We start from the raw sequence: 21791 nt of genomic DNA, 5'->3' as shown, positions 1-21791 counted from the left end.
CAATGTAGGCCAAATGGTCAGCGATTATAGGTGAACCGTGATTACAAGCAGCTACAAGCTGCTGAATTATTGGGTCAGTCGCACAATGTCTGTCACTGAGAAACACATTTTAAAGCTATCATTAAGTCTTCAATATGGAGTGGGAAGTGCACTGATTACTGAGGAAGAATGAGGAGGAATTCGTGTGAGTATGCGTGTCCCATGGTAGATCCAATCTATGGTTACCATTGGGTGAGGCCACTTTAACTTCCCTTACTTCCAGGAAGCCTCTCTCTCTTGCTGAACACACATTTACACACATACAGACACTGACGTTCTCTCCTTACTCTCCTACCCTCTGGTTATTTGCCTTTTTCATTCCAGGGAGTGCCCTGCTCTGCTGTCAGAATTGATTTGTAGCACTTCTACTGCAGTATTAGCTGTAAAAACAGAAGCTCTCCTTAAATGCTCCAAACCTGTTCCACAACTTTTCTGGAAGGCCTCATCTCACTTCTAATATCGCTAAGCTGCAAAGTATTGACTTGAGAACTGAAGCGAAATGGATCTTTATTACAAAAATAATGATGTTTTTCTTCACACAACTGCAATAAAGGTTTTCAAAATTGTGTTCAATCTCTTGAAGCCAAAAAAAGACCTAACACCAATAGCAATTGGAGCAGACGAAGAAAGAGTATAAGTTCCTATAAGAGCTCATTGCAGCCATGACTGAGATCTGAAATTTGCACCCGGAACTTGCTAAATGCAGGTAAATTGTTGGTAGTGGCGGGTAAAATCGTCAGGCCATCTGCTACTTTGGTGAACAGGAAAAATGCACAACAGAAAGACATTTGATTTGATAGAGCTATTTCAAAAGTTGCCTGGAACTGCTGTATAAATGCAATGTTATTGCCCTTCTCTGGATGAATAAAGTTGTCTAAATCTGCATCTGTTAGACCCAAAACGTTTTTCAATTTGTTTGACAGTGACTCTCTACCCCTGCTAACTTGCATGGCATGCGGCCGAAGAAAAAAACAACACACATAACGGAAGGTACGCAGCTAATGACATAGAGTAATGTTAGCTCACCGGTAGCCGGCAGCTGCACATTTCCATGGCCACATTTCCAAGGCACCATGGCCACTGCCCGAATCAGAGATGACTGAGAAACAACAGAACAGGCAACATTTGGCCTTCTCTGTGTCTTATGTAAGCAAGGAAGAAAGGAATGATAACAGTGTTTTGGCAACAACGGGACTTTATGGTTCATTCAGGTGCACCTTGTAAACTTATAGTGCTTTCAGATCCTACTCTCTAAGAAACTCAAACTGTTCTAGTTACGGACCCTTCACCGTGAAGTAAAAATGCACGTAATGCTTTTTTGTCCATATTTATATATTAAGAACATTAATTGAATCCCATAATGTGAAAAAGTTAAGTTAATTAAGTGGAAAAGTTAATTTTTAATTGACCCTGGTCATGACACAGTGATACACCAGGGGAGCTTTTTATGTTACTACACGGCCTACAAGTTGTTTGAGTAAGATAATGACTACAGATGCACAATAAAACTTAATGAAATGTGACTAAATATAAATCTAGTGAGAAATCTGTAAACAAGGTTGCCCATACATGGGGATATGGCTATATTCCCATATAGGGCCAACACCATTGGCTCTATTTTAATGGCAGTATATCAAGGAAATATATGATTAGAGTTCTACAGGAGCACATACACACAAACACATCAACACAGAAGTAGACACTGTCCCACATACAAGCACCTGTAGCTGTAAGGAGGCCATTTCAGGGCAACCTCACTATCATCGTTAAATTTGCCATTACACAACATAGTACAGGATACAGATGTTGCATCATGCATAACCAACACACCCCATATACACATACAAAGAATAATGAACAGGTGTTTGGTGGGTTTATCAGAATTTAGTCATCTGCATTTAGATTCCTACATTTTCCAAGACCAAACTGCAGGTGTAAAATAAATCTAAAGTGTGTACAAATGATATAAAATACATTGTATTCTACACCTCCAAAAACTGACTACACTGTAAGTGGTTGTCAGCAGGATATGACTGGACATTAGTCACATCCAATGTGATGGCTGCATGATGACAGCAGGTTGGATGTGAAATCAGTTGTCATGACAATAAATAGAAGGAACAAACAGCAAACTTAAAATGACGTCAAATGTACGTATGTGCTGCATATGCAGGGAAACTCTGATTTCAACCACATTTTACAGACTTCATTGTCAATTTCTGGAGTCTGAGTAATCTCCTTCCACAGGGAGGGTTGAAATCTGTGGAAAATGCAACTTAGTGGACCTGAGTGGACTTCAAGTTAAGATTATTTTGTCAAACTACTATTTCCAAGGTGAACTTTCACTCATTCGGAAAACTATTTATATTTTTTAATGTAAAGGTTACTTTTCTTCCGGGTTTTTTTGGTTTTCAAACATGTTATGAATTTAAATAGTAAGAAAAAAATAACAAAAGCAAGTAGATCAGACCATAATCTATAATATTTGTGTCCAAAGTGTGCTGTTCCTCAGTTGTGTCCTTTTTTTGATAGTAAATACCCTTCCATTCATTTCCCATGGGACATTATTCTGTTGTTTCTGTAGTGTCATTTTTGCAACACACTGATACAGCTGCTTTTTCCACTGGTAAACTGGCAGGTCAGAGGTCACAGTTATATATAAAGCCCTCATTCTTTCTTTGCTCTGGGAGCACTGTTCTATTCATGTGGAATGGTAGCGTGTGGGCTTCCTGTCTGCTCACCAACTCATCCTCAAAGAATCACTGTGTGTGTGTGTGTGTGTGTGTGTGTGTGTGTGTGTGTGTGTGTGTGTGTGTGTGTGTGACCTTTCCACAGATGTGACAGTGTTCTCATTCTCACATGGTTGTAGATGTGCACGTTCATGCCTCCTGCATGTGTTACAAAACATTGCCTGAGAGATGATTGCACATGATTATGAGATTCTAAATTGCTCTGGGTGGGTTTTGGAAATCACTGTCAATCACTTGCCATTGTCATGTTGGATCGTTATTGCAGTATGTTCTTTTTTATTATTATTATTATTATTATTATTTGAATGAAGGCCTCAGCAACCATAGCCAAAATAAACCTCACAAACACTGGAACGCAAAGAACAATGAATCACTTATCTGCAGTCCTGTCAGGCATTTGTGTTGATTGATTGAAAGGAGAAAACATTTTAAAGCTCATTTCAGGGGGATAAAAGTAATCTGGCGAATTGTTATGTAACTGCAACCCACAAATACAATTATTCTGCCGGGGTTTAAAAAGAAAAGGGTGTAACATTTGTTTGTTGGCAAATCCTGTCCATGTTCGTGCAGATTTCTAAACTAAAACGTTCTCCAAAGAGGTGTTCAAAAGCCACTGAGGCCTTAACAGAGAACAAACTGATGAAAGCCGACCTTTCTTTGTGATCGAGAGCCGTGAGAGATGGATGAGAGATGGATGGAAGGAGACAGAGAGCTTCACAACTCTCTGACAGCTGAGGTTGTTTGTAGAAACCCGAGAAACGGGAGATGGGATCAGCTTTCCAAACAAGGGGGTTTCAGCACAACAGGTGACAGCTATGCCTGGCTGCAACCCCCCCCCCCGTGCAGCTGTATGGAGGTTTCATCTTATCAGATCAGGGAAGAATAAAGAAGTAGAGAGGAAAAGGAGGAGGGTTTGTGACCAAACCGAAAGAGTAAGAAAGTTGGATTTGTCTGTATGTGAACAAAAACGTCCTTGTGGCAAAAATGTAAAACTCCTTGCTGTTTTGGATCAACCTTAAGCTGCGAAATGGAGCAAAACAGACAAAAGTGAGAATGTTAAGAAACTTTGGCACATTGGGAGAGATGAAGGAATAGCAAGTTTGCAGGAGGCCGAGGGGTGTTGTTGACATGGGTTGGTGGGTGTCTATGCCTCATTGTCTGCCCCATCTGTCTGGGTTTATATCTACTTACCAACCCCCTTAGCCTTGCCACCTCCTCCTTCTCTTCCTCCGTCTCCTCCTGTGCTTCCCCCCCTCCCCCGCCACCTTGGTCAGCTCACACCCTCCATTGTACCGTGGTCAGTCCCTCCCTGCAAGCTGGCAGACGACCAGGGAGCTCATTCACCCCTCAGCAACTGGTGGCATTGTTCACATGCACGACACACATATGTACACAGTTGCTTGCTCGTCTGCAATGTATACACTCATGCATAATGTGAACATCTGCTGGCACTGGAGGCCTAAATCGGAAACACATGCTGTTTGGGGCCTTAGTGTCCTTATTTGGTGTTTAAAGAAATATCTGAATAATATAGATAGACTAAACACACATCAATGCATACAGTATTATTTGCTGTTGTCTGCTGTCTCCTCCCTTCCCTGTGGCCCACACCCAGCAACAACACACAGACACCTATCAGCGTATAGGGATAACACATGCACAAAGCTGTGGTACACAGAGGCAAGATAAACATTGTTTTGGATTACATCAAAGATGTCCTTGCTGAGGTGTGGGGATGCAGGATTCAGGGGGAAGGTTTAGTATTTCTCTTTGAACAGGTTTGGCAGGAACCATGTGGGCCTTCCTTTGTTTGGCTCTCGTGTTGAAATATGGGGGGAAAAAAACAATCTTGTAAAAACATCCTCATACCTCGGCTCAAATTTGTTGAGCAGGTTTGTTCCATGTTGGCAAATGCTTGGTTAACTGCACACTCTGGTTCCCAGGAGAAGGAGATGTGCGCACACACCCAAAACACATCAAACGTGATGCTTGGCATGTGCACTCAAACTCTCTCTTAGTCACACAAGCTCATTGTGAAGGACACAGGGCATTGAACATTTGAAGAGAATCATGCTCTTGTTCACGTTACATGTCTCCTGACAGACAGGTCGGTCTGAATGAAGGCACGAGTAGCTGTCGCTGATCTTATTTTCCAACACAAAAAGGTCTTTTTCATCATGAAAGGGGAAAACTTCAACCAGTTCCACAACACAAACCAACTGTTCATGCCCTTTCTATTTTACTATTACTCACCTTCCCCTTCATTTCCAGGCACAACTATGAAAAGGTTACATTTCACAAACTGTAATCTTCCAAAAATGGGCCTTTAAGTGATGCTAGAAGGGCTTTTACTTATTCACATACGACACAACAAAAATTATTTTGGATATTTATTTTGCGTCTGTTTTGTAAAATGTGTCACAACAAGAGAGTTGAAAAAGGCAGTAAAAAAGAAAACTGTAAACTAAGCAAACGTGGATGTGTTGTGAGGAAGGAAACGCATTTGACACTTTTAGAAGGATAAACACAATGTGTTTTGATAACAAATACTGAATGTATACATCATTTTTACAAAAAAGAAATGGAGCAAATGTTCAGCATGTTTAAACCAAACCTTTATTTAAAAAATAAAACAAGTAATCCATCAGTTAGCCAACGGCCAGTGGTTAACAAGCCACTGATTCTTCTCTTCTGATTTTAACATGCAACATGTCCTGTTGGCGTACCAGCGGAAATGTGCAAATAAAGGAGCGCTCACAGAATGCAAATACACTGAATGGCTATTGCCACAAAGAGCAAAATCAAACAACAACGCTGCAGAGTCCACAGTCACTGTCACTCGCTTCATCCTGACATGGTGGGGCATGTTTCACTGCTTCAAAGAACTTATCTCGAGTCTTTTTCATGCTTTACTCAGTTTTGTTTATTACATGGTGATGCATGTGGATGTTTTGGAAACAAGCAAGTACTATATGAAATAACCATGATAAATGCATATTATGCCATTGCACACACACACAGAGTCCTGTAATCAAGCATGTGCAAGACCCACACACACACACACACATACACACACACATATATATATATATATATATATATAATATATATATATATATATATATATAAATACACACTCATATACACCATCTGAAATCCAGTTTGCAAATACTTAAAAGATAGGGCAGCGTTTGCTCCCACCCACCCAATAATTTAATGGAATCAAAAAGTAGGCCAAGCACATGCAGCCACAGTCAAAGACTGCTTCATGTCGCAGCATGCCACATGGTGGATCCACACAGCGTAACGTTTTTATTTTAATCCTTAGAACGGAAGAAGGAAGAGCAGGGAATGGAGACAAACAGAAATAAAGTACCAACTGTAAGAAGAGCTTTTATATTCTGCCTCAAATGGCACAGCAAACCAGTGTGGACAGTTATTTTTATTGGACAATTTAATAATTGTCATTGATCCAGAATGTCCTTCATGGTCTAAATAATGAGCAGATAGAAAAGAAAACAGAAAAGGCATTTGATTAGTATATAAATCTATGTAAAAAAATCTGAACAAACAGAAATTCTCTTGGAACCTTATTTTGTCATTTTTCTAGCAGCTTGTTGTCTACATCAGCTCTCTCAGGAGGCCACAGTTACCAGTATTTGACATTACCAAGAAAACTAAACTCTGTTGGGTCCATTCTGGGGTCATTTGGGTGCGCCCTGGAGTTCTGTGTTTTGGCAAAGTGAGCTGTGGGAGGATGTGGCATGTGAACAACAGCTGTTTAAGCCCATTGTCAATGTCAGTACCAATAGTCATGTAGAAATAGAAATATGCGGGGAAGAAACAGAGAGAAACAAGAAGAGAGGTCAGCACTTCTTTGCAGGGAGTGGACTGGCTTTTCACAGAAATGCGGCCCAGTTGTTGTCGGGCGCTGATGCGCTCAACGGTTCAAAAACAACAGGCTGTGGCGGGGAGTCATCGAGGAGCTGAAAGCTGTTGGCATGCTGAGAGAGAGAGGACATAGAAGAAAGGAAAGAGATGAGAGGAAAGGAGAGACACAACTTCACAGAGAGGAGAGCACAGGAGAGATAGGGAGAGAGATTTCAAAAAAGAAGAGAGGACTTGAATACAAAGCGTAGCAGATGTTTCCCTTATGAGGGGGTGAGTTGAATCCCACTACCCACACACTCTAAATCATCTTCCTTCTGTGACACAGAGCAGTGGGGCACACTGTGAACGGGGTTTACTTACATTAAGGGAGCATGCATGTGCACAAATCAGCATATATTTATCTCAGTGTGTGTGATCTATCCACATGTACCTGCATGTACAAATCAACACACAAAGCTTCTTTAGCCTTTTAAGAGTAAAGCAGCATGTGAGTGCATGTGATGTGGGCATGCCCGCATGCATGCACTCGCCTACGTGCATCTTCACCATGTGCTCTTCTCAAGTCTTTATTTACTGTCTGAGCAAGAAACAACAAGATGGCTTCCTCCTTCGCTGTGAAATTGTGTGAGATTCAGCGTGTGGGTGTACTGTACGTGCTTTCCCCCGACACAAGTATAAGCCAACAGTTGGCACTGGAATGCGTGGCATGGGTCCAACCCATTCCAGCCGAACCTGCTCTGAATCCTACTAGAACTGATTCAAGCACATATCTCCTTCCATCACACCCAAACAGCTGCTGGGGGCGGTGTGTGTGTGTGTGTGTGTGTGTGTGTGTGTGTGTGTGTGTGTGTGTGTGTGTGTGTGTGTGTGTGTCCGCCTCAGCCCTCTAATGACTGATGTATTATCTATATCTTTGTGTCTCTGTCTATCAACCACTTTCCTTTCCTTTTGCCACTCTCTCTTTTTGGATTGTTATTAAAAGTTAGAAAACACATTAAGTGAGCTGCGGGTTCCACATATTACTTGTTTCTAACCTTACAATAGTAGTCTTATTCTATTTTCACTTCTCTTTGTCTGCATCTCCCCCATCTGGTATATCATTTTAATAAGTAAAATCAATAAGAGTTACGGATTCACCTCATCAGTGCACATCAGTAAAACGAGTGGGTGTCTCCAATATGTCCTACTGTTATAATGAATAACGACAAAACCCGTTTCCTGTGGCTTCTCCCTGTCTTACTTTATCATCGTTTATTCCCACACTGTCTTTCTTTTTCTCTCTGCCGGGCTCTGATTTGCAGCCAGTGTCCTCCAGCTACTCTGTCTGTCTCATACCTCTGAAAAGCTCAATAACTCTAAACTGGCAACCCCTCAAATGGTTTACGGTCCCTGCTGAGAGTCCAAAGTAGCAGGAGGAGCTGATAATGAATACAGCAACATGAAATATCCCTCTTTCTATCTCACCATGGCACACTTAAACCTTCCCTTTATTAACCCACTCTCTGCATCCTTCCAGCCCATATATAACTGGACAATATCCCAGATATATTCTCCACATAGGCAATATCTCCCACGCGAGCTGTACCCAACTTCTGGGTTAGCTTCCGTTCCACTGGCTTTCATTGCTCTATGTAATTTCTCATTCATGCATATGACTTTTTTGCTGAAAAGCTGAAAACCCAACACCTCACCCATCCATGTTCTAAGCTGCATAACTGCTCAAAGTGAGTAATATCCGAGCACAAAAGGACAAACAACTGATTGTTTTCATGAACTATACAAGGCTTTGACAGTGCTTCTGATGGCTAAAGCCACATTCAAATTGATAGGAGCCCTGCATGTAAAAATGCAGCCTCATTCATTTCATCCAGCAAAATGCTGCGGTGGACAATCAAATAAATGCAAGTGCACACTCATGGTGGATTCAACTTTATATTTTAACTGTTTAACTGTTAACAGTAGATGCAATCATTGCAGAGATTAATCTAAAATGAACTCAAATCTGTTTAGGCATCTTAAGAGCTTTCAAGTACATGGATCTGTCACTCAAACAGTAAATGGACTTCCTGGATAGAATTTCATTGTCTCAATGGTGCCTGAAGCAACACGCCACCCCACCAATGAAGCCCCTTGTGTTGCTTTAACTTAGGGCTATTTAAGGTAGGGATAAGATGATAGTCCAAAAGAAAACCATCATCAGCAAAAAGTTGACAGTACAGCTAGATGTTGGGATGTATCACATTAAATTATACTCAAAGCTGCTGATCTTTACTGAAGACCAATGAAACAGTCCATTTATATGAGAAAAAAACATTGAATGTTTGTAGGCCAGTAATGCAGAGGCTATTTTAAAAGATGAGACGTGAATTGGCCAGCATCAGTAGCCAATGGTGTAGACGAGATCATGCCTAATAAATCACCCTCGGCAAAAAGGGGAGAAAGAACATCCTGATTGGTTTAAAAAGTGCATACAAAGTTCAGAGCTCTAAACAGGGCTCCACTTGTGCTCATAGAATTAGGTTTACCATGCATAACCATAATTAATAATCCAATTCCATGTTGTGTATCTTTCATGGTGAAGTGTTTTATGTGTAATGAGTAACATATTAGTCCCGTAGGAGAATGGGTCTGATACAGTTACTCATTAAGCTGCAGGTCTTATGTAGGTCATGGCTGTTTTTGCACGTTAAATGTTTTGCTGCTGCTTTATCATCTATATCTCACTGCCACCCGGAGACACAAGCCTACTCAGTGTGTACTGGTTAAACTTAGTAATGTTTGTAGTAAACAAATTAGTCCTGTTTCTGGCATCACTTCTGGAAACAGTTCCTATTTCAAGCCTCATGCTCATGAAGGCTTATCATTATTTGGTAAAAATCCCACTTTGAAAATGGAATAATATGATAAGATGTTATCAGTGTGTGAGTTCTTGTGTGAGTTATGAGTGTTTTGACTAAAGGTCTCTTCATAAGCTCAAGTGTGATTTGATTTTGTCCTTGTTGTGGTAGAACTGCAAGGCCAGTGTGTGTGTGTGTGTGTGTGTGTGTGTGTGTGTGTTTATCCAAATTGGTGTGTACGTGCCTTTGTGCATGCTTATGATCTGTGCCAAATTACGTTTTGTTCCTTTTTTCACCTGGGCATGGTACGATCTGTAGGCCTACTGGACATTTTATGCCTGTGTGTTTGCGCTAACAGGTGGATGCCGCTGACTGTTTAGTCTTTACTGTGGGTGTTTTGATGCCATTTGACAACGTGTGTGTGTGTGTGTGTGTGTGTGTGTGTGTGCGTGCGTGCATGCGTGCGTGCGTGTGTGTTCTTACACAGCTGTGTTCATAGTGGTGAAGATAAGAGGCACAGAACTTCCTGTCAGCTGTTTTCTTTCTTGCAGTCTCAGTATGTTTCCACTCATTTGTCAATAAAACTCTTTCTCTTTCAATAAATAATAATATTCTCTTTCACACACTCTTTCCGTTATTCACGCCATATTTTTATCCATCTTGTTCTCCATCTTGTTCTCCACGTTTGCGCCATGGTTTCTCGATCTTCCAATTTCTTTCTGTGTCTAATCTCTAATTTACTCTAATTCCTGATCTCATCCTTCCCAATTCCCTCTGCTCAACCACTAGCTTTATCTCCTCATTGTGTTGCTTGTTCTCTTGGTGTTGCCTCTTGCAAACAAATTAGATCTTACCATTAACATAAACAGGAAACAGCTGAGGCGTTGTTTTCTCTTGTCTTTTTCCTGTCAGTTTCTGAGGAAACTAAACCAAAGCAACAGAACACACAGCAGGCTGATCATGTGGTTGGAGGTTAGCCGGCTGCGTCTTGTTTACAAGCAGCAGAGGCTTTAAATGAACACGTGCTTTCGAGTAAAAACACTCAAAACTGTGTATTGTTTATTTCTCATTATATTATATTTTGGCTGGGCTGAGAAATCATTTAAGTGATTAAGCTGAATTCTGAAGATTACATCAGAATTGCAGTCTTCAAAAATTGATCTCTTCTCTGTTGTTTTAGTTTAATTTTATTTCTGTGTCATGCCAAACATTTTGGCCCATCCCACTGTAATGTAGAAGCAGCTTGACGTCAAAATTCTTTTAGAATTTGAGGATGTGAACCTCGTGTTCTGGGGTTAGTGAAATGGCTGCTGTCCCAACTCCTCTCACTGTCGTTTTTTCTCCTCGTCAGAAGAAAGCCAATGACCAATGATACAAGTGACCTTCAATCCAGACCTGTGTGTTTGAATTAACTGTGTACACACTATAAAGAGCTTGTGATTGACAGTGAGTGCCACTGTCACCTTAACACAGGCTTTAAATAAAATAAATCAAGTCGGGCTTGTGTGTGTTGTACGTGCGTGCGTGTGCATGTATACATACTTGCACCTCTGTGTGTGTGTGTGTGTGTGTGTGTGTGTGTGTGTGTGTGTGTGTGTGTGGCCAGACCTCATGCAGAGGGCCTCTTGGTGAGCCCTAATGCTCCGCTATATTTAGCTGACTGGGTTTCTCTCTCTTTCTCTCCCACTGAGAGCGTTGCCTACTGGTTGGGAGAGGCCGACCACAGGAACATGTTGCCTCCATGTCTGACCGCTGACTTTCAGATAACCATATGTGGAAGAATACAAATGCATGAAGACATCACTGGTGGTCAGCCTGTTGGTTTATCGTTAGGACGCAGGGCTTGTTGATAACACTGATGTGGGACAGACTCTAAAAACATAAACACAGTTTCAATTTGTTTCTCTAAAAGAGTTGGGAAGTGGGAGTAGCTGCTGGTTTCCAGATGTACGATTTACCGCTGTTAATTGCCCTTTTCTTTAATGGTATTATCCATGTTAATCTACACAGAAAAATAGGTCATTTGAAGCTACCCTAATCAATATTTGTTTTACTAACCAGTGATTAAATTACTAAATATAACATGAGAGGGATCTGTCGCAGTGATGAACCCACAGAGAATCATGTCCCAACTCTGCAGTTCTCCTCAGATCTATGGAGCATTTTAACATCTTTGATCTAATTGTTTTGGTTTTATGGCCCTCAAATTCCAGATATTTCCCCGAGGAGTTGGTGGAGACCAAAGCAGAGATAAAAGAAAAGTGAATATTGGACTTGCATTCATCTGGAGGCCATAAACACGACTAACAAATGAATGTTAATATTGCTCTGTGTGTGCTGGATGTGTACAAAAAAGTACTTGCTAATATGTTAGCCGTAGCAACTTTACAGTATGAGGACATAATATGTTGTGTTCACTGATTGTTCTGAAGCCTCCGAGCACCCAAAAAAAAAGAATACTGCTTTAACAAAACAACAGATTTGAGTTGGTGTTTGTTGGAATTATTTCAGCTTGATTTCTGAGAAATCGTGTTTGGTATGGGTGATGGTTTTAACCACTATGATCCCCTTGAGCCTCAGCTGCAGCTGCTATGGAGAAAGAAGGCAATCAAAAGTGTGAATCAGAGCTGTAACAAATTCCTCCAAAATTTACCCAGAATCTGAAGGGGAACTGACTGAAATTGCGTTTTAACGTTTTAGTCGGCTTGTACAAAGCAGCTTGTTTATTACCAAAATGCTCATTAAGGCATTTGGGAGCCATGGTGACTTCTGGGCCAGTGAGAAAGTGTTCAGTGCTATATTCACAGATGGGAAGTCACCTGATTTAAACTTCCCATGCTGTAAAATACCATGGAAAATTACAATGTTGTATGTGTATTGTTATCCTTTTTTTTGGAATACATGAATGCATTACATTATTCTTAAAGTTATACATTTATAAAGGGATATGACAATGTTAATATCAACAAATTATGTTGTTATTGTTATTTCTTCTCAACTTATTATTATTATTATCGACTCATTTGGCAATGGCTTGAATGTAACGTACATTCATTAATTTGAAAAGATTACGTACTAAAGCTTTACTTTAACATTCTTATTTTAGACATGACTCCGACTCTGCAATAATTTGTTTACTAATGACTTTTGGTAATGACTACTTATGTAAACTTGATTTGTCTACTGCATCAACTTACCGCTCTGTGTTAATGGCGGTTTAAGGAAACAGGTTCCCAAGCTATTTTTTAGTAAAGTCAACTAATTTGGGATAACAGTGTAGAAGTGCTCTATCAATCATTTACTTATGTAAAACTGTCTATGCAGAAAACAAACAGAACTACTATATATCTTTCTCAAAGAAACACTAACATATAAGCCATGAAAACACAAGGGTTCTTCCATACAGAGACACACTCTACCACATGATTCTCACTGAGACCCCTCACCTTACCCCAAAAAGGCCCGATGCCAGACTCTGGAATTAATTCCTCCTATGTAAGTGCGCTGATAGGTGACACCAGCAGCTTGGAGAAGGAGGGATAAAGATAGACAGAGGGTGGGGTGGTGGAGAGGGTATGAAGTAGGGAAGGAACGGAGAGGGTGAAGATATGAGAAGAATCTGGGTAGAATACATAACCCAAGAGGGAGATAAAGAGGGTGAGTAATGAGATGATCTATTTTTGTTGAAAGAAAGGAGAGAGCATGAGGAAGTTTTCTGAAGATAGACCTCCCAGAGACACAAATCAAATCACATGCTTTACTTTCACTTCTTTCTCTCAGTTGTGAAAAAATACATCTTTACTCTAAATACAAGGCAGCGAAAGACAATGCATATTTTGCATGTATTATGCAAAACATAATTCAGAGAGGCAACTTGCAACGCACACAGCATCTTTCTCTCCAGAGATCACTACTCATTCAAATGTCCTTTAAACTGGCTTTTTCTGTTGACAGTGCTGAGAATTTATGAAATTTACTTCAAACTTAAGTGTAAAAGCAAGTTATCAAGTTTCTTAAAGCTAAGAATCATTTCTCTCCCAGAGAGCTCCAGAGGTCTTCCAAGTAGTTAAGAGTTGCCAGTAGGGGCTTGTGATGGCACCGAGGACAAAGGAAGTTAATCGACAAGCACTTAATCATACGATATCATTTGAACAGAGCAGGCATTAAATATAAAATCTAGGCTACGTATAGGCGGGTCAGTTAACAGCACACTGGTTTTAAATATATAATTAAAACATGGTGGAAAATGTGTTTATCTTTCAATTCCAATGTGTATATCATAATGTACTCTCTGTACTTTATTGTCAAATATGTGTCGAATGTAAACTCATTTTACGAATTTCACGATTCAATGTGAATTTTTCTGAGAATATTCTTAAATAAGGAAATCTATTCAGTGATTGGTAGATGCATATGTCATCATCCAACTTCCCGTTGGTGGCACAGAAAACTGTCCTTAATCATGTCTAAGGATGACGCTTAAAGGCCCTGAACACCCACACAGGTGTTTACAGGTGTATATATCTGATTGGACTTTTTCCAGCACTGTGTGGGTGGGATTAGACTGAGTGATTGACATCTTCCTGAGTCCACTGCTAGTGTTGTTGCACATGTAAGGGTGGGACAAATTACCTTTATCATCCCTATTAGTATAAAGAATTTGTGACATGAGTTTCCATCAAAGTCCACTGTCGGTACCCGATCTGTGCTGCCTGCACGTTCCATCATGAGCAGGAAGTTTGCGCGTGCGCAGATGATAATCCTGTTTTACAAGCATTTACGGAACTCCACGATCTGTTCCACGCTTCCGGTCGTAGTTAGTAGCGGTCTGCTGTTAACCTCCACCGGGAAGCTAACGTAAGTTTAGCTAACAGCTAATCCGACTAACCGCTAGCTGACAGTTTGATTCAGTCTAAAATAACGTTAACTCAACCTAAACACTGGGAAAAGCAGGCTAAAGCTAAATTAAGGCTACTGTAATAACTATAAAGATGACGAATCATGCAGGCAGCACAGATCTGGTACCGACACCCACCTTCGACCTGAACAGAGTCTCATTAGCCGGAATAACTGAAATCACATTTGTGGTTGTTTAGAGGCTTTAAGACATAGTCCTACACTTCATTTAAATTATGACTGAGATGCTTGATAACTAACTTTTAAGCGCCGCTTTGAGTCAAGAATTTTTGTCAATTCTTAGCAGTGTTCTTGTGAGTAATTCTCAGAGGCTTGATATATGGGTGGGCCCAGAAATGCAGATTGTATCACTTCCTGTGCAATGTGTCAAGGTTTAGTGAAGTAGGGATTACTCAAATGGCTAGTTGGTGACTGTATGTACTATTGTGTAATATGAATTGTGTATTCTCATTATATATTGTTTTCTTAGTTCTACTTCTCACGGGCAGCATGGTGGCCCAATAGTTAGTGCTGTGGCCTCACAGCAAGATGGTGCAGGGTTTAAACACTTTCTTTGTGGAGTTTGCGTGTGTGGTACTCTGCTTATACACTATACTATTATAAACTAAAAAATGTTTTTGTACCATTGACTGCTGTCTACAAACATCTGTCAACTATGCCCCCTTTTGTGGAGCTGTTTGTACTCCAGCAGAGTAGGGGGGATGGTGCAACACAGGTAATGATGATGATAATACAATAACCTCCTCCTCATTGTGGACTCTTAGATCTCCATTCCCAGTTATCTTGCACCGTCACACTATAGTAACCTCTTCCCTAAAGACCCCTCCCTCCGTCAATCCACCCATCATTAGTGACGTGGCCGGCCCAAGCTGGACGTCTTTGTTCCCACTGTCTTCTATTTTCTTCATTGTCCCTGTATGGATGCTGGCGGGAAGGGCGTGTAAAGCGGGGTATTGCAGATGTCAGGGCTGAGGATGAATAGTGCCCTGAGGGGAAGGAGAGAGCTGGTACAGCCTCTATACTCTGGTGACCCACAAAGGCAGGGCAGGGATCTGTTTCAGAGAGGAATCCACTTGTCCTTGGCTTTCTGAATGACACACACACTATCAAGAAATCTAATAAAGTGGAAACCCAGTGAAAAAATACACTTGAGTACTGCAAAGCTGTGGTTTTCAGTTGAATAGATCATAAAATATTTGGCTATATCAGCTCCACCCAACTTTCTTTGTTTTCCTCATTATAATTATGTTCAGAAACTGGTGTCGTCCGGCGACTTTCACATGCAGAAAATCAAGTGAAGATAATCTCCTCTTCTGAGGAGTCCATCATGTTTTTCTAATCCTCTATGTGCTCCTTGGCTACTAGCAACTGTGTGGAGGAGGGGTGGTGCGCAATCACAGAAGGCTTGTAGCATGTGGCTGCCCCGACTGTTTTGTGGTATGGACACACATTTGATAAGAGTCTGTACCAGAAACCAGAAAAAAGTCTGGTGTTGATTTTTGTGTTTCTGCATTCAATAGTTTATAATGTACTCACTAAATCAAAGTAGTTTTCTTCGTGCTCGGGACGCCTCACAGCTCTCTTCAGCCCTACACCTGAATTTGACAAGTAGTGAAGTAATTATACACAAAGTCCACAGTGTGAGGTGGATTCACAAAAAGGGCTGTGTGACTTATGCAGCTGTGGCATAGCTTTTGTCCTTCAGACAGAGGAGCATAAACACACACACACACACACTCTCTGCAGGAGGGCTACCCTGTCATCTTGCTGGCAATAAAGCGGGTCCCAGATGTCAGCCTCCCCCTGTTAGCAGACACACCAAGCTCCCACTGTCACTCACCAGGCCTTTGTTCTCAGACAGCAACATATTGCTTATGCACAACGTTCAGACTCAGAGTAAATAAATGTTGCCACAGACTCAGAGGACAGAACTTTGGGTACAGGACAGAGTACGGAGTGAGCTGACATGTTGGTGCGTTGTCAAACATTTTTAATATTAAATGATTAAGGGAAAAATCAGTAAATGTTAAGGTAAGTAAGTTTACACAGACTAAGGTTGCCAGGCTTTATCCTTCCATGCCATTGCTGTAGCGTCAGCCTCCAATCATCTTTGTACACTCGTTATCTTTGCGTGGTAATCAGCCACACCTTCCAGAACGTTCTACCTCTGACCTCTGTTGCTATGTGAGTGGGAGGGGAGGGCAGACGTTTATTACACTGATGTTTCATCAGTGCCAAGCTAAAACTCCAATGCAATTTGATGACATTCTGACATATGCTGCAATAGAATTTGAATAAAGTGAACAGCAATTTATTTTGCATAATAAAAACAGATTCACGCTGATGTCTCTTCATTTATTTGTTAAAAATCACCTCACGTCTTCCAACAGCTATCAAATATTTATTATATCAAAATGATATGTTTCGACACAGGCACACCCACTGCAGTCCACTTCTGTTTTTTCGGAGATGAATAACATGTCAAAACATCTTGCTCAAATGAGTCATTGCAAAACCATGCCTGGGGAGGATTGCAAAATCCTGTTAAATCTGGATCACTGGTGCTTTGTGTTAATGTTGGATAGTTCTTTATTCACTTCCCCCTCCCAGATGATATTTTTCAACAAAAGAAACCATACAGGGAATCTTTGACCTGCTTCCACAGAGATCAAAGAGGGAAGTTCAGCAGCAAGCAGCAGAGAATTTGCACCAAAACATGATTTAATATCTCTCAACACCCACACTCCCCAGCTGCTGAGGCCTAATGTGTATCAGTGTTTGAAGAGTTAAAACCCAACTTAAACACAAGCCCAGCCACCCTCCCTCCCCCCCACACCATCGCCTCCTGCTAAACCAGCTCTTCTCGTTCCTTCCTTTGTCTGTGTGGCAAAATGAGCCAAATGGTTTTTTTCCCCCCCTGATGCTTGGCACCCTGGGGGGACTCAAAATACTGCAAAGGATTGTAGTCTAAATCCAAACTGCTTTTTGCAGAGTCAGCTGGTTCGGGTGCAGCGTTATTGTGCATATCTGTGCCCTGGCAGAGTTAGCACTTTTTTTTCCCCCTGAGATTTTTGAGAAAATCCTTGCCAACGGTACCATCTGTCACATCCTATCATTGAAGAGGGGGGGAAAGCACTGACAGGTTCATTTGGACGGAGAATAGAGGGCCGAGTTTGGTTTCAAATGTCTGAAAACATGTGCATTTGGACATGAAGTGATTGGCTTTGCTGATCAGGGCAAGCAACAGTCCTTTTAAGGGAATGCAGCGAAGGGCTTAACAAATGTTCAAGTTACTCCCAAAATACGGAGCTACAGTCATCCAGTTCAGTCTGATTTGAGCCTTAGCTTTATTTTTTTAATAAAACTGAGCCAGTATCAGCTGTGTTGTAGGATAATGTGCTTATAGAATGTGTGACCTAAAATCTCTTAATACACAAAGTGCGGTTTACGGTCCCAAAAGAGGGACAGATGTACATGAGGAAGAAGAGGTATAGTTCAAGATCCTCCTTCAGATAAACCATAAATTGCAAAGTACAAGCCTCTACCATTGAATTCAATGTTTAATGGATGCCTTTAATTTAGATTCTAAAGTCATTTGATAATACCAAATAAATAATGACACAGCTCACAGGGGATATGATGCCAAGATAGGAAATCTTTTATTACAGAGAAAAAAAAACTTTTCTTCCAAAATATAGAAATCTGTACAACTTCCGCACAATCAATTTACATGAACTGTACAAATTTACAGCAGTTCATCACAACATACCCAAGGAAAAGAAACCGAACACGATAAAGATGTACTGACATGAGATCACAAGATAGACCGCTTTTCTTCTTGGGTAAGCTCAGATTTTTTTGTCTATTTTCTGGTTTTGTACGTAAATAGAAAAAAAAAAAAAAAGAAAAAAAGAGAGGGAAAAAAATGAAAAGAAAAACAAAGGATACGTCTACAATTACAGATCATGGAAACTAATATTTTTTTACCAAAACAACTTTGGTCCTTTCCAACACTTCCCATCACAAATGGCTTCACTTATGAAAAGCGTTATCCATGTTAAAAGATGAAATACAAAAAAGGAATAAATCTAAAAAAAAAAAAAAAAACACCTCAGGATAAGAATTATTGGCACTTCCCATGTGTAATGTTATGTACTCTACCATATGTTGTACAGTTACAATACATTCTACAATATGTAAAACACTTCAAATGTGAAAGTGGCAATAATTCAACTAATCCATGACAATTTTGACGACAACAACAAATACAACGAAACTGCTGTTCCCTTCCTGTTTCATGTCTTAACATGCACAACTTCTCCACGAGGGTATTTATTGAATGTCCGAGGCCTGAGTTTGGCAATACATTCCAGGAGAGACTCCTCGCGTCTCAAAGAAAATGTCACACAACTTCAACTTGACATATTTAGTGCATTTTATGTGCTATTTTACCTCTGACTACTCAAAGCACTCTCACAACAATTTTGTAACCTATGTGCGCACAAGCTGAACGGGTGCCATTGAAATAATCATTACCTAGGACTTAAAAACCATTTTGGGTGGTGGTAGTACAGTTGAGAAGGTGTCCAAGGGGATTTGGGTTCATTTCTTTTTTGCTTTTTTTTGTAGCTCTAAAAAAAAACCAAGGTCTGTTAAAAGGGGGTTAGATAACCAGACTAAAAATCCTCTTAAATAAGATAAAGAGGAGAAAATGGGGATGGTAGAGTGGAAAGATGGAAAAAAAAAATAATATCTACCAGCGTGACCATAAAATACATCTAGAGAAAAGTGAAGACGAGACGATCATCTCGTGTTCGAAATATAGACCAATCTCATAACACCTTGTCACATGACATAAAAAAAAGCTATAATGGAGCAGTGCGAATTTAAAGCTGGTGTCCATCATGGAAACCAAAGCTGTGGGCAAGCTCCTCTCCCATCTGGCTAACATGGAATCACTGCTTTTTCAGATTGCTAAAAGGGAGCTTCAGCAGGGAGGAAGGGGAATGGGGGAGGTTAGGGGGTTGCAGTGCGTCAAAGGCCCATGATCCTCTCGGGCTTACGGGAGCTTAAAACACCCGTCGGTCTGGTGACGAGCGGTGGAACCAGCCTGCTGTGACAGATTCGGCCAGCAGCTAAAGCCCAAACGCAGCTCGCAGCCGCCCCCAGCATCTGTTCCAGCTTGCCGTTAACCGTTCGGCCCCACAACCAGGAGTGAGGTGGGAGTACGTCAGGCAGCCATCACACTCTTTCATATGCATGTAAACAAAGTTGCTACTCAAACTCAGTAATCGAGTGCAGCACAATCCAGTGAGATGAAAACAGAAAACAACGGCCTAGTACCCTCAATTCTTCATCTTTGATCCATGTTTCCACTCTCACTAGCCCCCCCTAGTGCAGCTTGAGCACGGCAAGAGCGTGTGCTGGTTATTTTTATCCATCACTGCTGAGGGAGAGTCAAGGGCTTGGTAGGGGGATGTTGAAGAAGTCCAGAGAGGGGGCTGGAGGGATTTTAGCTGCCCTGAACAAAAAGAGTCCGGCCCTGGCCCCCCCTCTCTCACACCAGCTCCCCATCCCTGCCTTCCATACGCAGCTCCTCGCAGTGATGGATGATGATATGTGTCACATTAAGTCTACCTGCATCCATAGGGGGGTCAGCTAGCAGCTTGCTCTTGGCTGAACAGGAGGTCTGAGCTGAGGGGTGATATGTGGCAATTGAGGCACTCTAACCCCCACACCAGGAGGAGTGGGGGAGGTTTGAAGCGACCAGGCTGGAATATGGACTCCTCCAGTGAGGGTCCAGGCAGCATATGAGCCAGGTTGGCTCAAATAAGCCTGATATATTAGTTTTAAAAAATGGCTCATAATTCATGACAATGAGGTCTTCGTAAGGCAATGCACCTTCAATGCACACATATGGATAAGTCTCCTTTTTACAAGACCTTGAGAAATAGCTAATTTAAATAAAAACAGAAGGCTGACAAAACCTGTTTTAAACTGAAGTTGAAATAATTTCTCAAACAGTCGGTGCTCCAGACCTCCCTTTGGCCAAAATCTCACACAGTCATCACTTAGTCCAGACCTTTCAGACCAACATTTTTTTTCTATTAGCAACACAAATCACCATCTGTGTGTGTGTGTGTGGGGGGGGGGAAACAGCTTATGTGCTGAGAGCGAACAGTGCCATATGAACGGATGACAGAATGTTTCTAATACACCACCCAAAATACTCTCCACCTAAAATCAACAGCTCTGAAATGTTCACAAATACAGTGTAAAGAACGTTTTTGAAACCCAGAGTTGCACCCTCCCGATTTAATAGACAGTCTATCCCAACGTGAGAGCTACAGTATGAATAAATGGCTAAAAATGGGGAGGGCAATAACAAGGTTGTGAAAAGATGACATTCGAATGGATGGAATGCAGGCGATTTTCTCTACAAAGTACACATCCCACACAATCTCACGTCAAAGTGCATTCAACGTCAATTCCAACAGGGCCACATGACCAAAATGTGGGTAAAATAGGCCCCTTTTTGCTACACTTTGAATTTTGGCGATGTAGGAGATGACAAAGTGGTGGAAGGAAAGGGAGCAAAATTAACAACACAGGAACTTGATTGTGATTTTCAACAACATTCATTAACTAGGGGGAGGGGGGAGGAGACGGATCACCAGCCCTCCCCCAGAAAGCTACACAAACGTGGGTGTTGGGAGGGCGACAGTGCAACAGGACACACTGGTAGCCACATGTAGCAGGGGTCACAACACATTTCACTTGCACTTACATACAGGCCGAGAGAAACGCTGAGATCTAGGACTTCTGAGGCTTGGTGCTGATGGTAGAAGGGGGAGGAGGCTAAATTAATACCCAAAGCCTTTTCGCCCAGCTACAAGATAAAGAAAACTAATTTCCCTGTGGTCCAAAAAAAGGGGGTCTTATAGAAAATAGAGATGCTCTCATTGGGTGTTTCTTTACCTTGAGCTTGGATTGTGAAAGGCTCAGTCTCAACTTCCTCCAAAATAAGTGAAAACAGCTAATTAAATAGCATCTGGATTAGCATCTGATTTAATTCAAGGGGTAGTTCCTAATAAAAACAATCCTTACAATTTGTTTTTTTGTGGTGTCGTGTTGAACATGTACCCATAGTGATCACAAGTAAGAAAGTGCAAAGTCAATGATGACCACCATGTTGTTTACAGGTGGGCGGGGGAGGGGCGGGTAGGTGGAGAGTCTCCTGGTTGGTTGGTTTAGCTGCCCCAAAAGTTCCATTTCCACAAAGCCTCTCCAAATGAGTGCCCAGCTGGTCCAATGACACAACAGAAAAGATGATAATGGGGGGGGGGGGGGGGGGGGG

General features: G+C 41.3%; 1 long non-coding RNA gene across 1 annotated transcript; it reads right to left on the bottom strand.

Annotated features, from left to right (window-relative positions):
- Positions 1 to 12894: 12894 nt before the first annotated feature.
- Positions 12895 to 14749, bottom strand: LOC116672782 (uncharacterized). The gene is made up of 3 exons (XR_004327628.1): positions 14626 to 14749; positions 13405 to 13409; positions 12895 to 12912 (listed from the first exon to the last, which is right to left on the bottom strand). It is a non-coding gene; the product is annotated as an uncharacterized LOC116672782 (long non-coding RNA).
- Between the last annotated feature and the right edge of the window lie 7042 nt (positions 14750 to 21791).

Source organism: Etheostoma spectabile, chromosome 23, assembly GCF_008692095.1.
Source record: "Etheostoma spectabile isolate EspeVRDwgs_2016 chromosome 23, UIUC_Espe_1.0, whole genome shotgun sequence".
NCBI classification, from domain to species: domain Eukaryota; kingdom Metazoa; phylum Chordata; class Actinopteri; order Perciformes; family Percidae; genus Etheostoma; species Etheostoma spectabile.
This window is presented reverse-complemented; position numbering and strand designations above follow the sequence as displayed.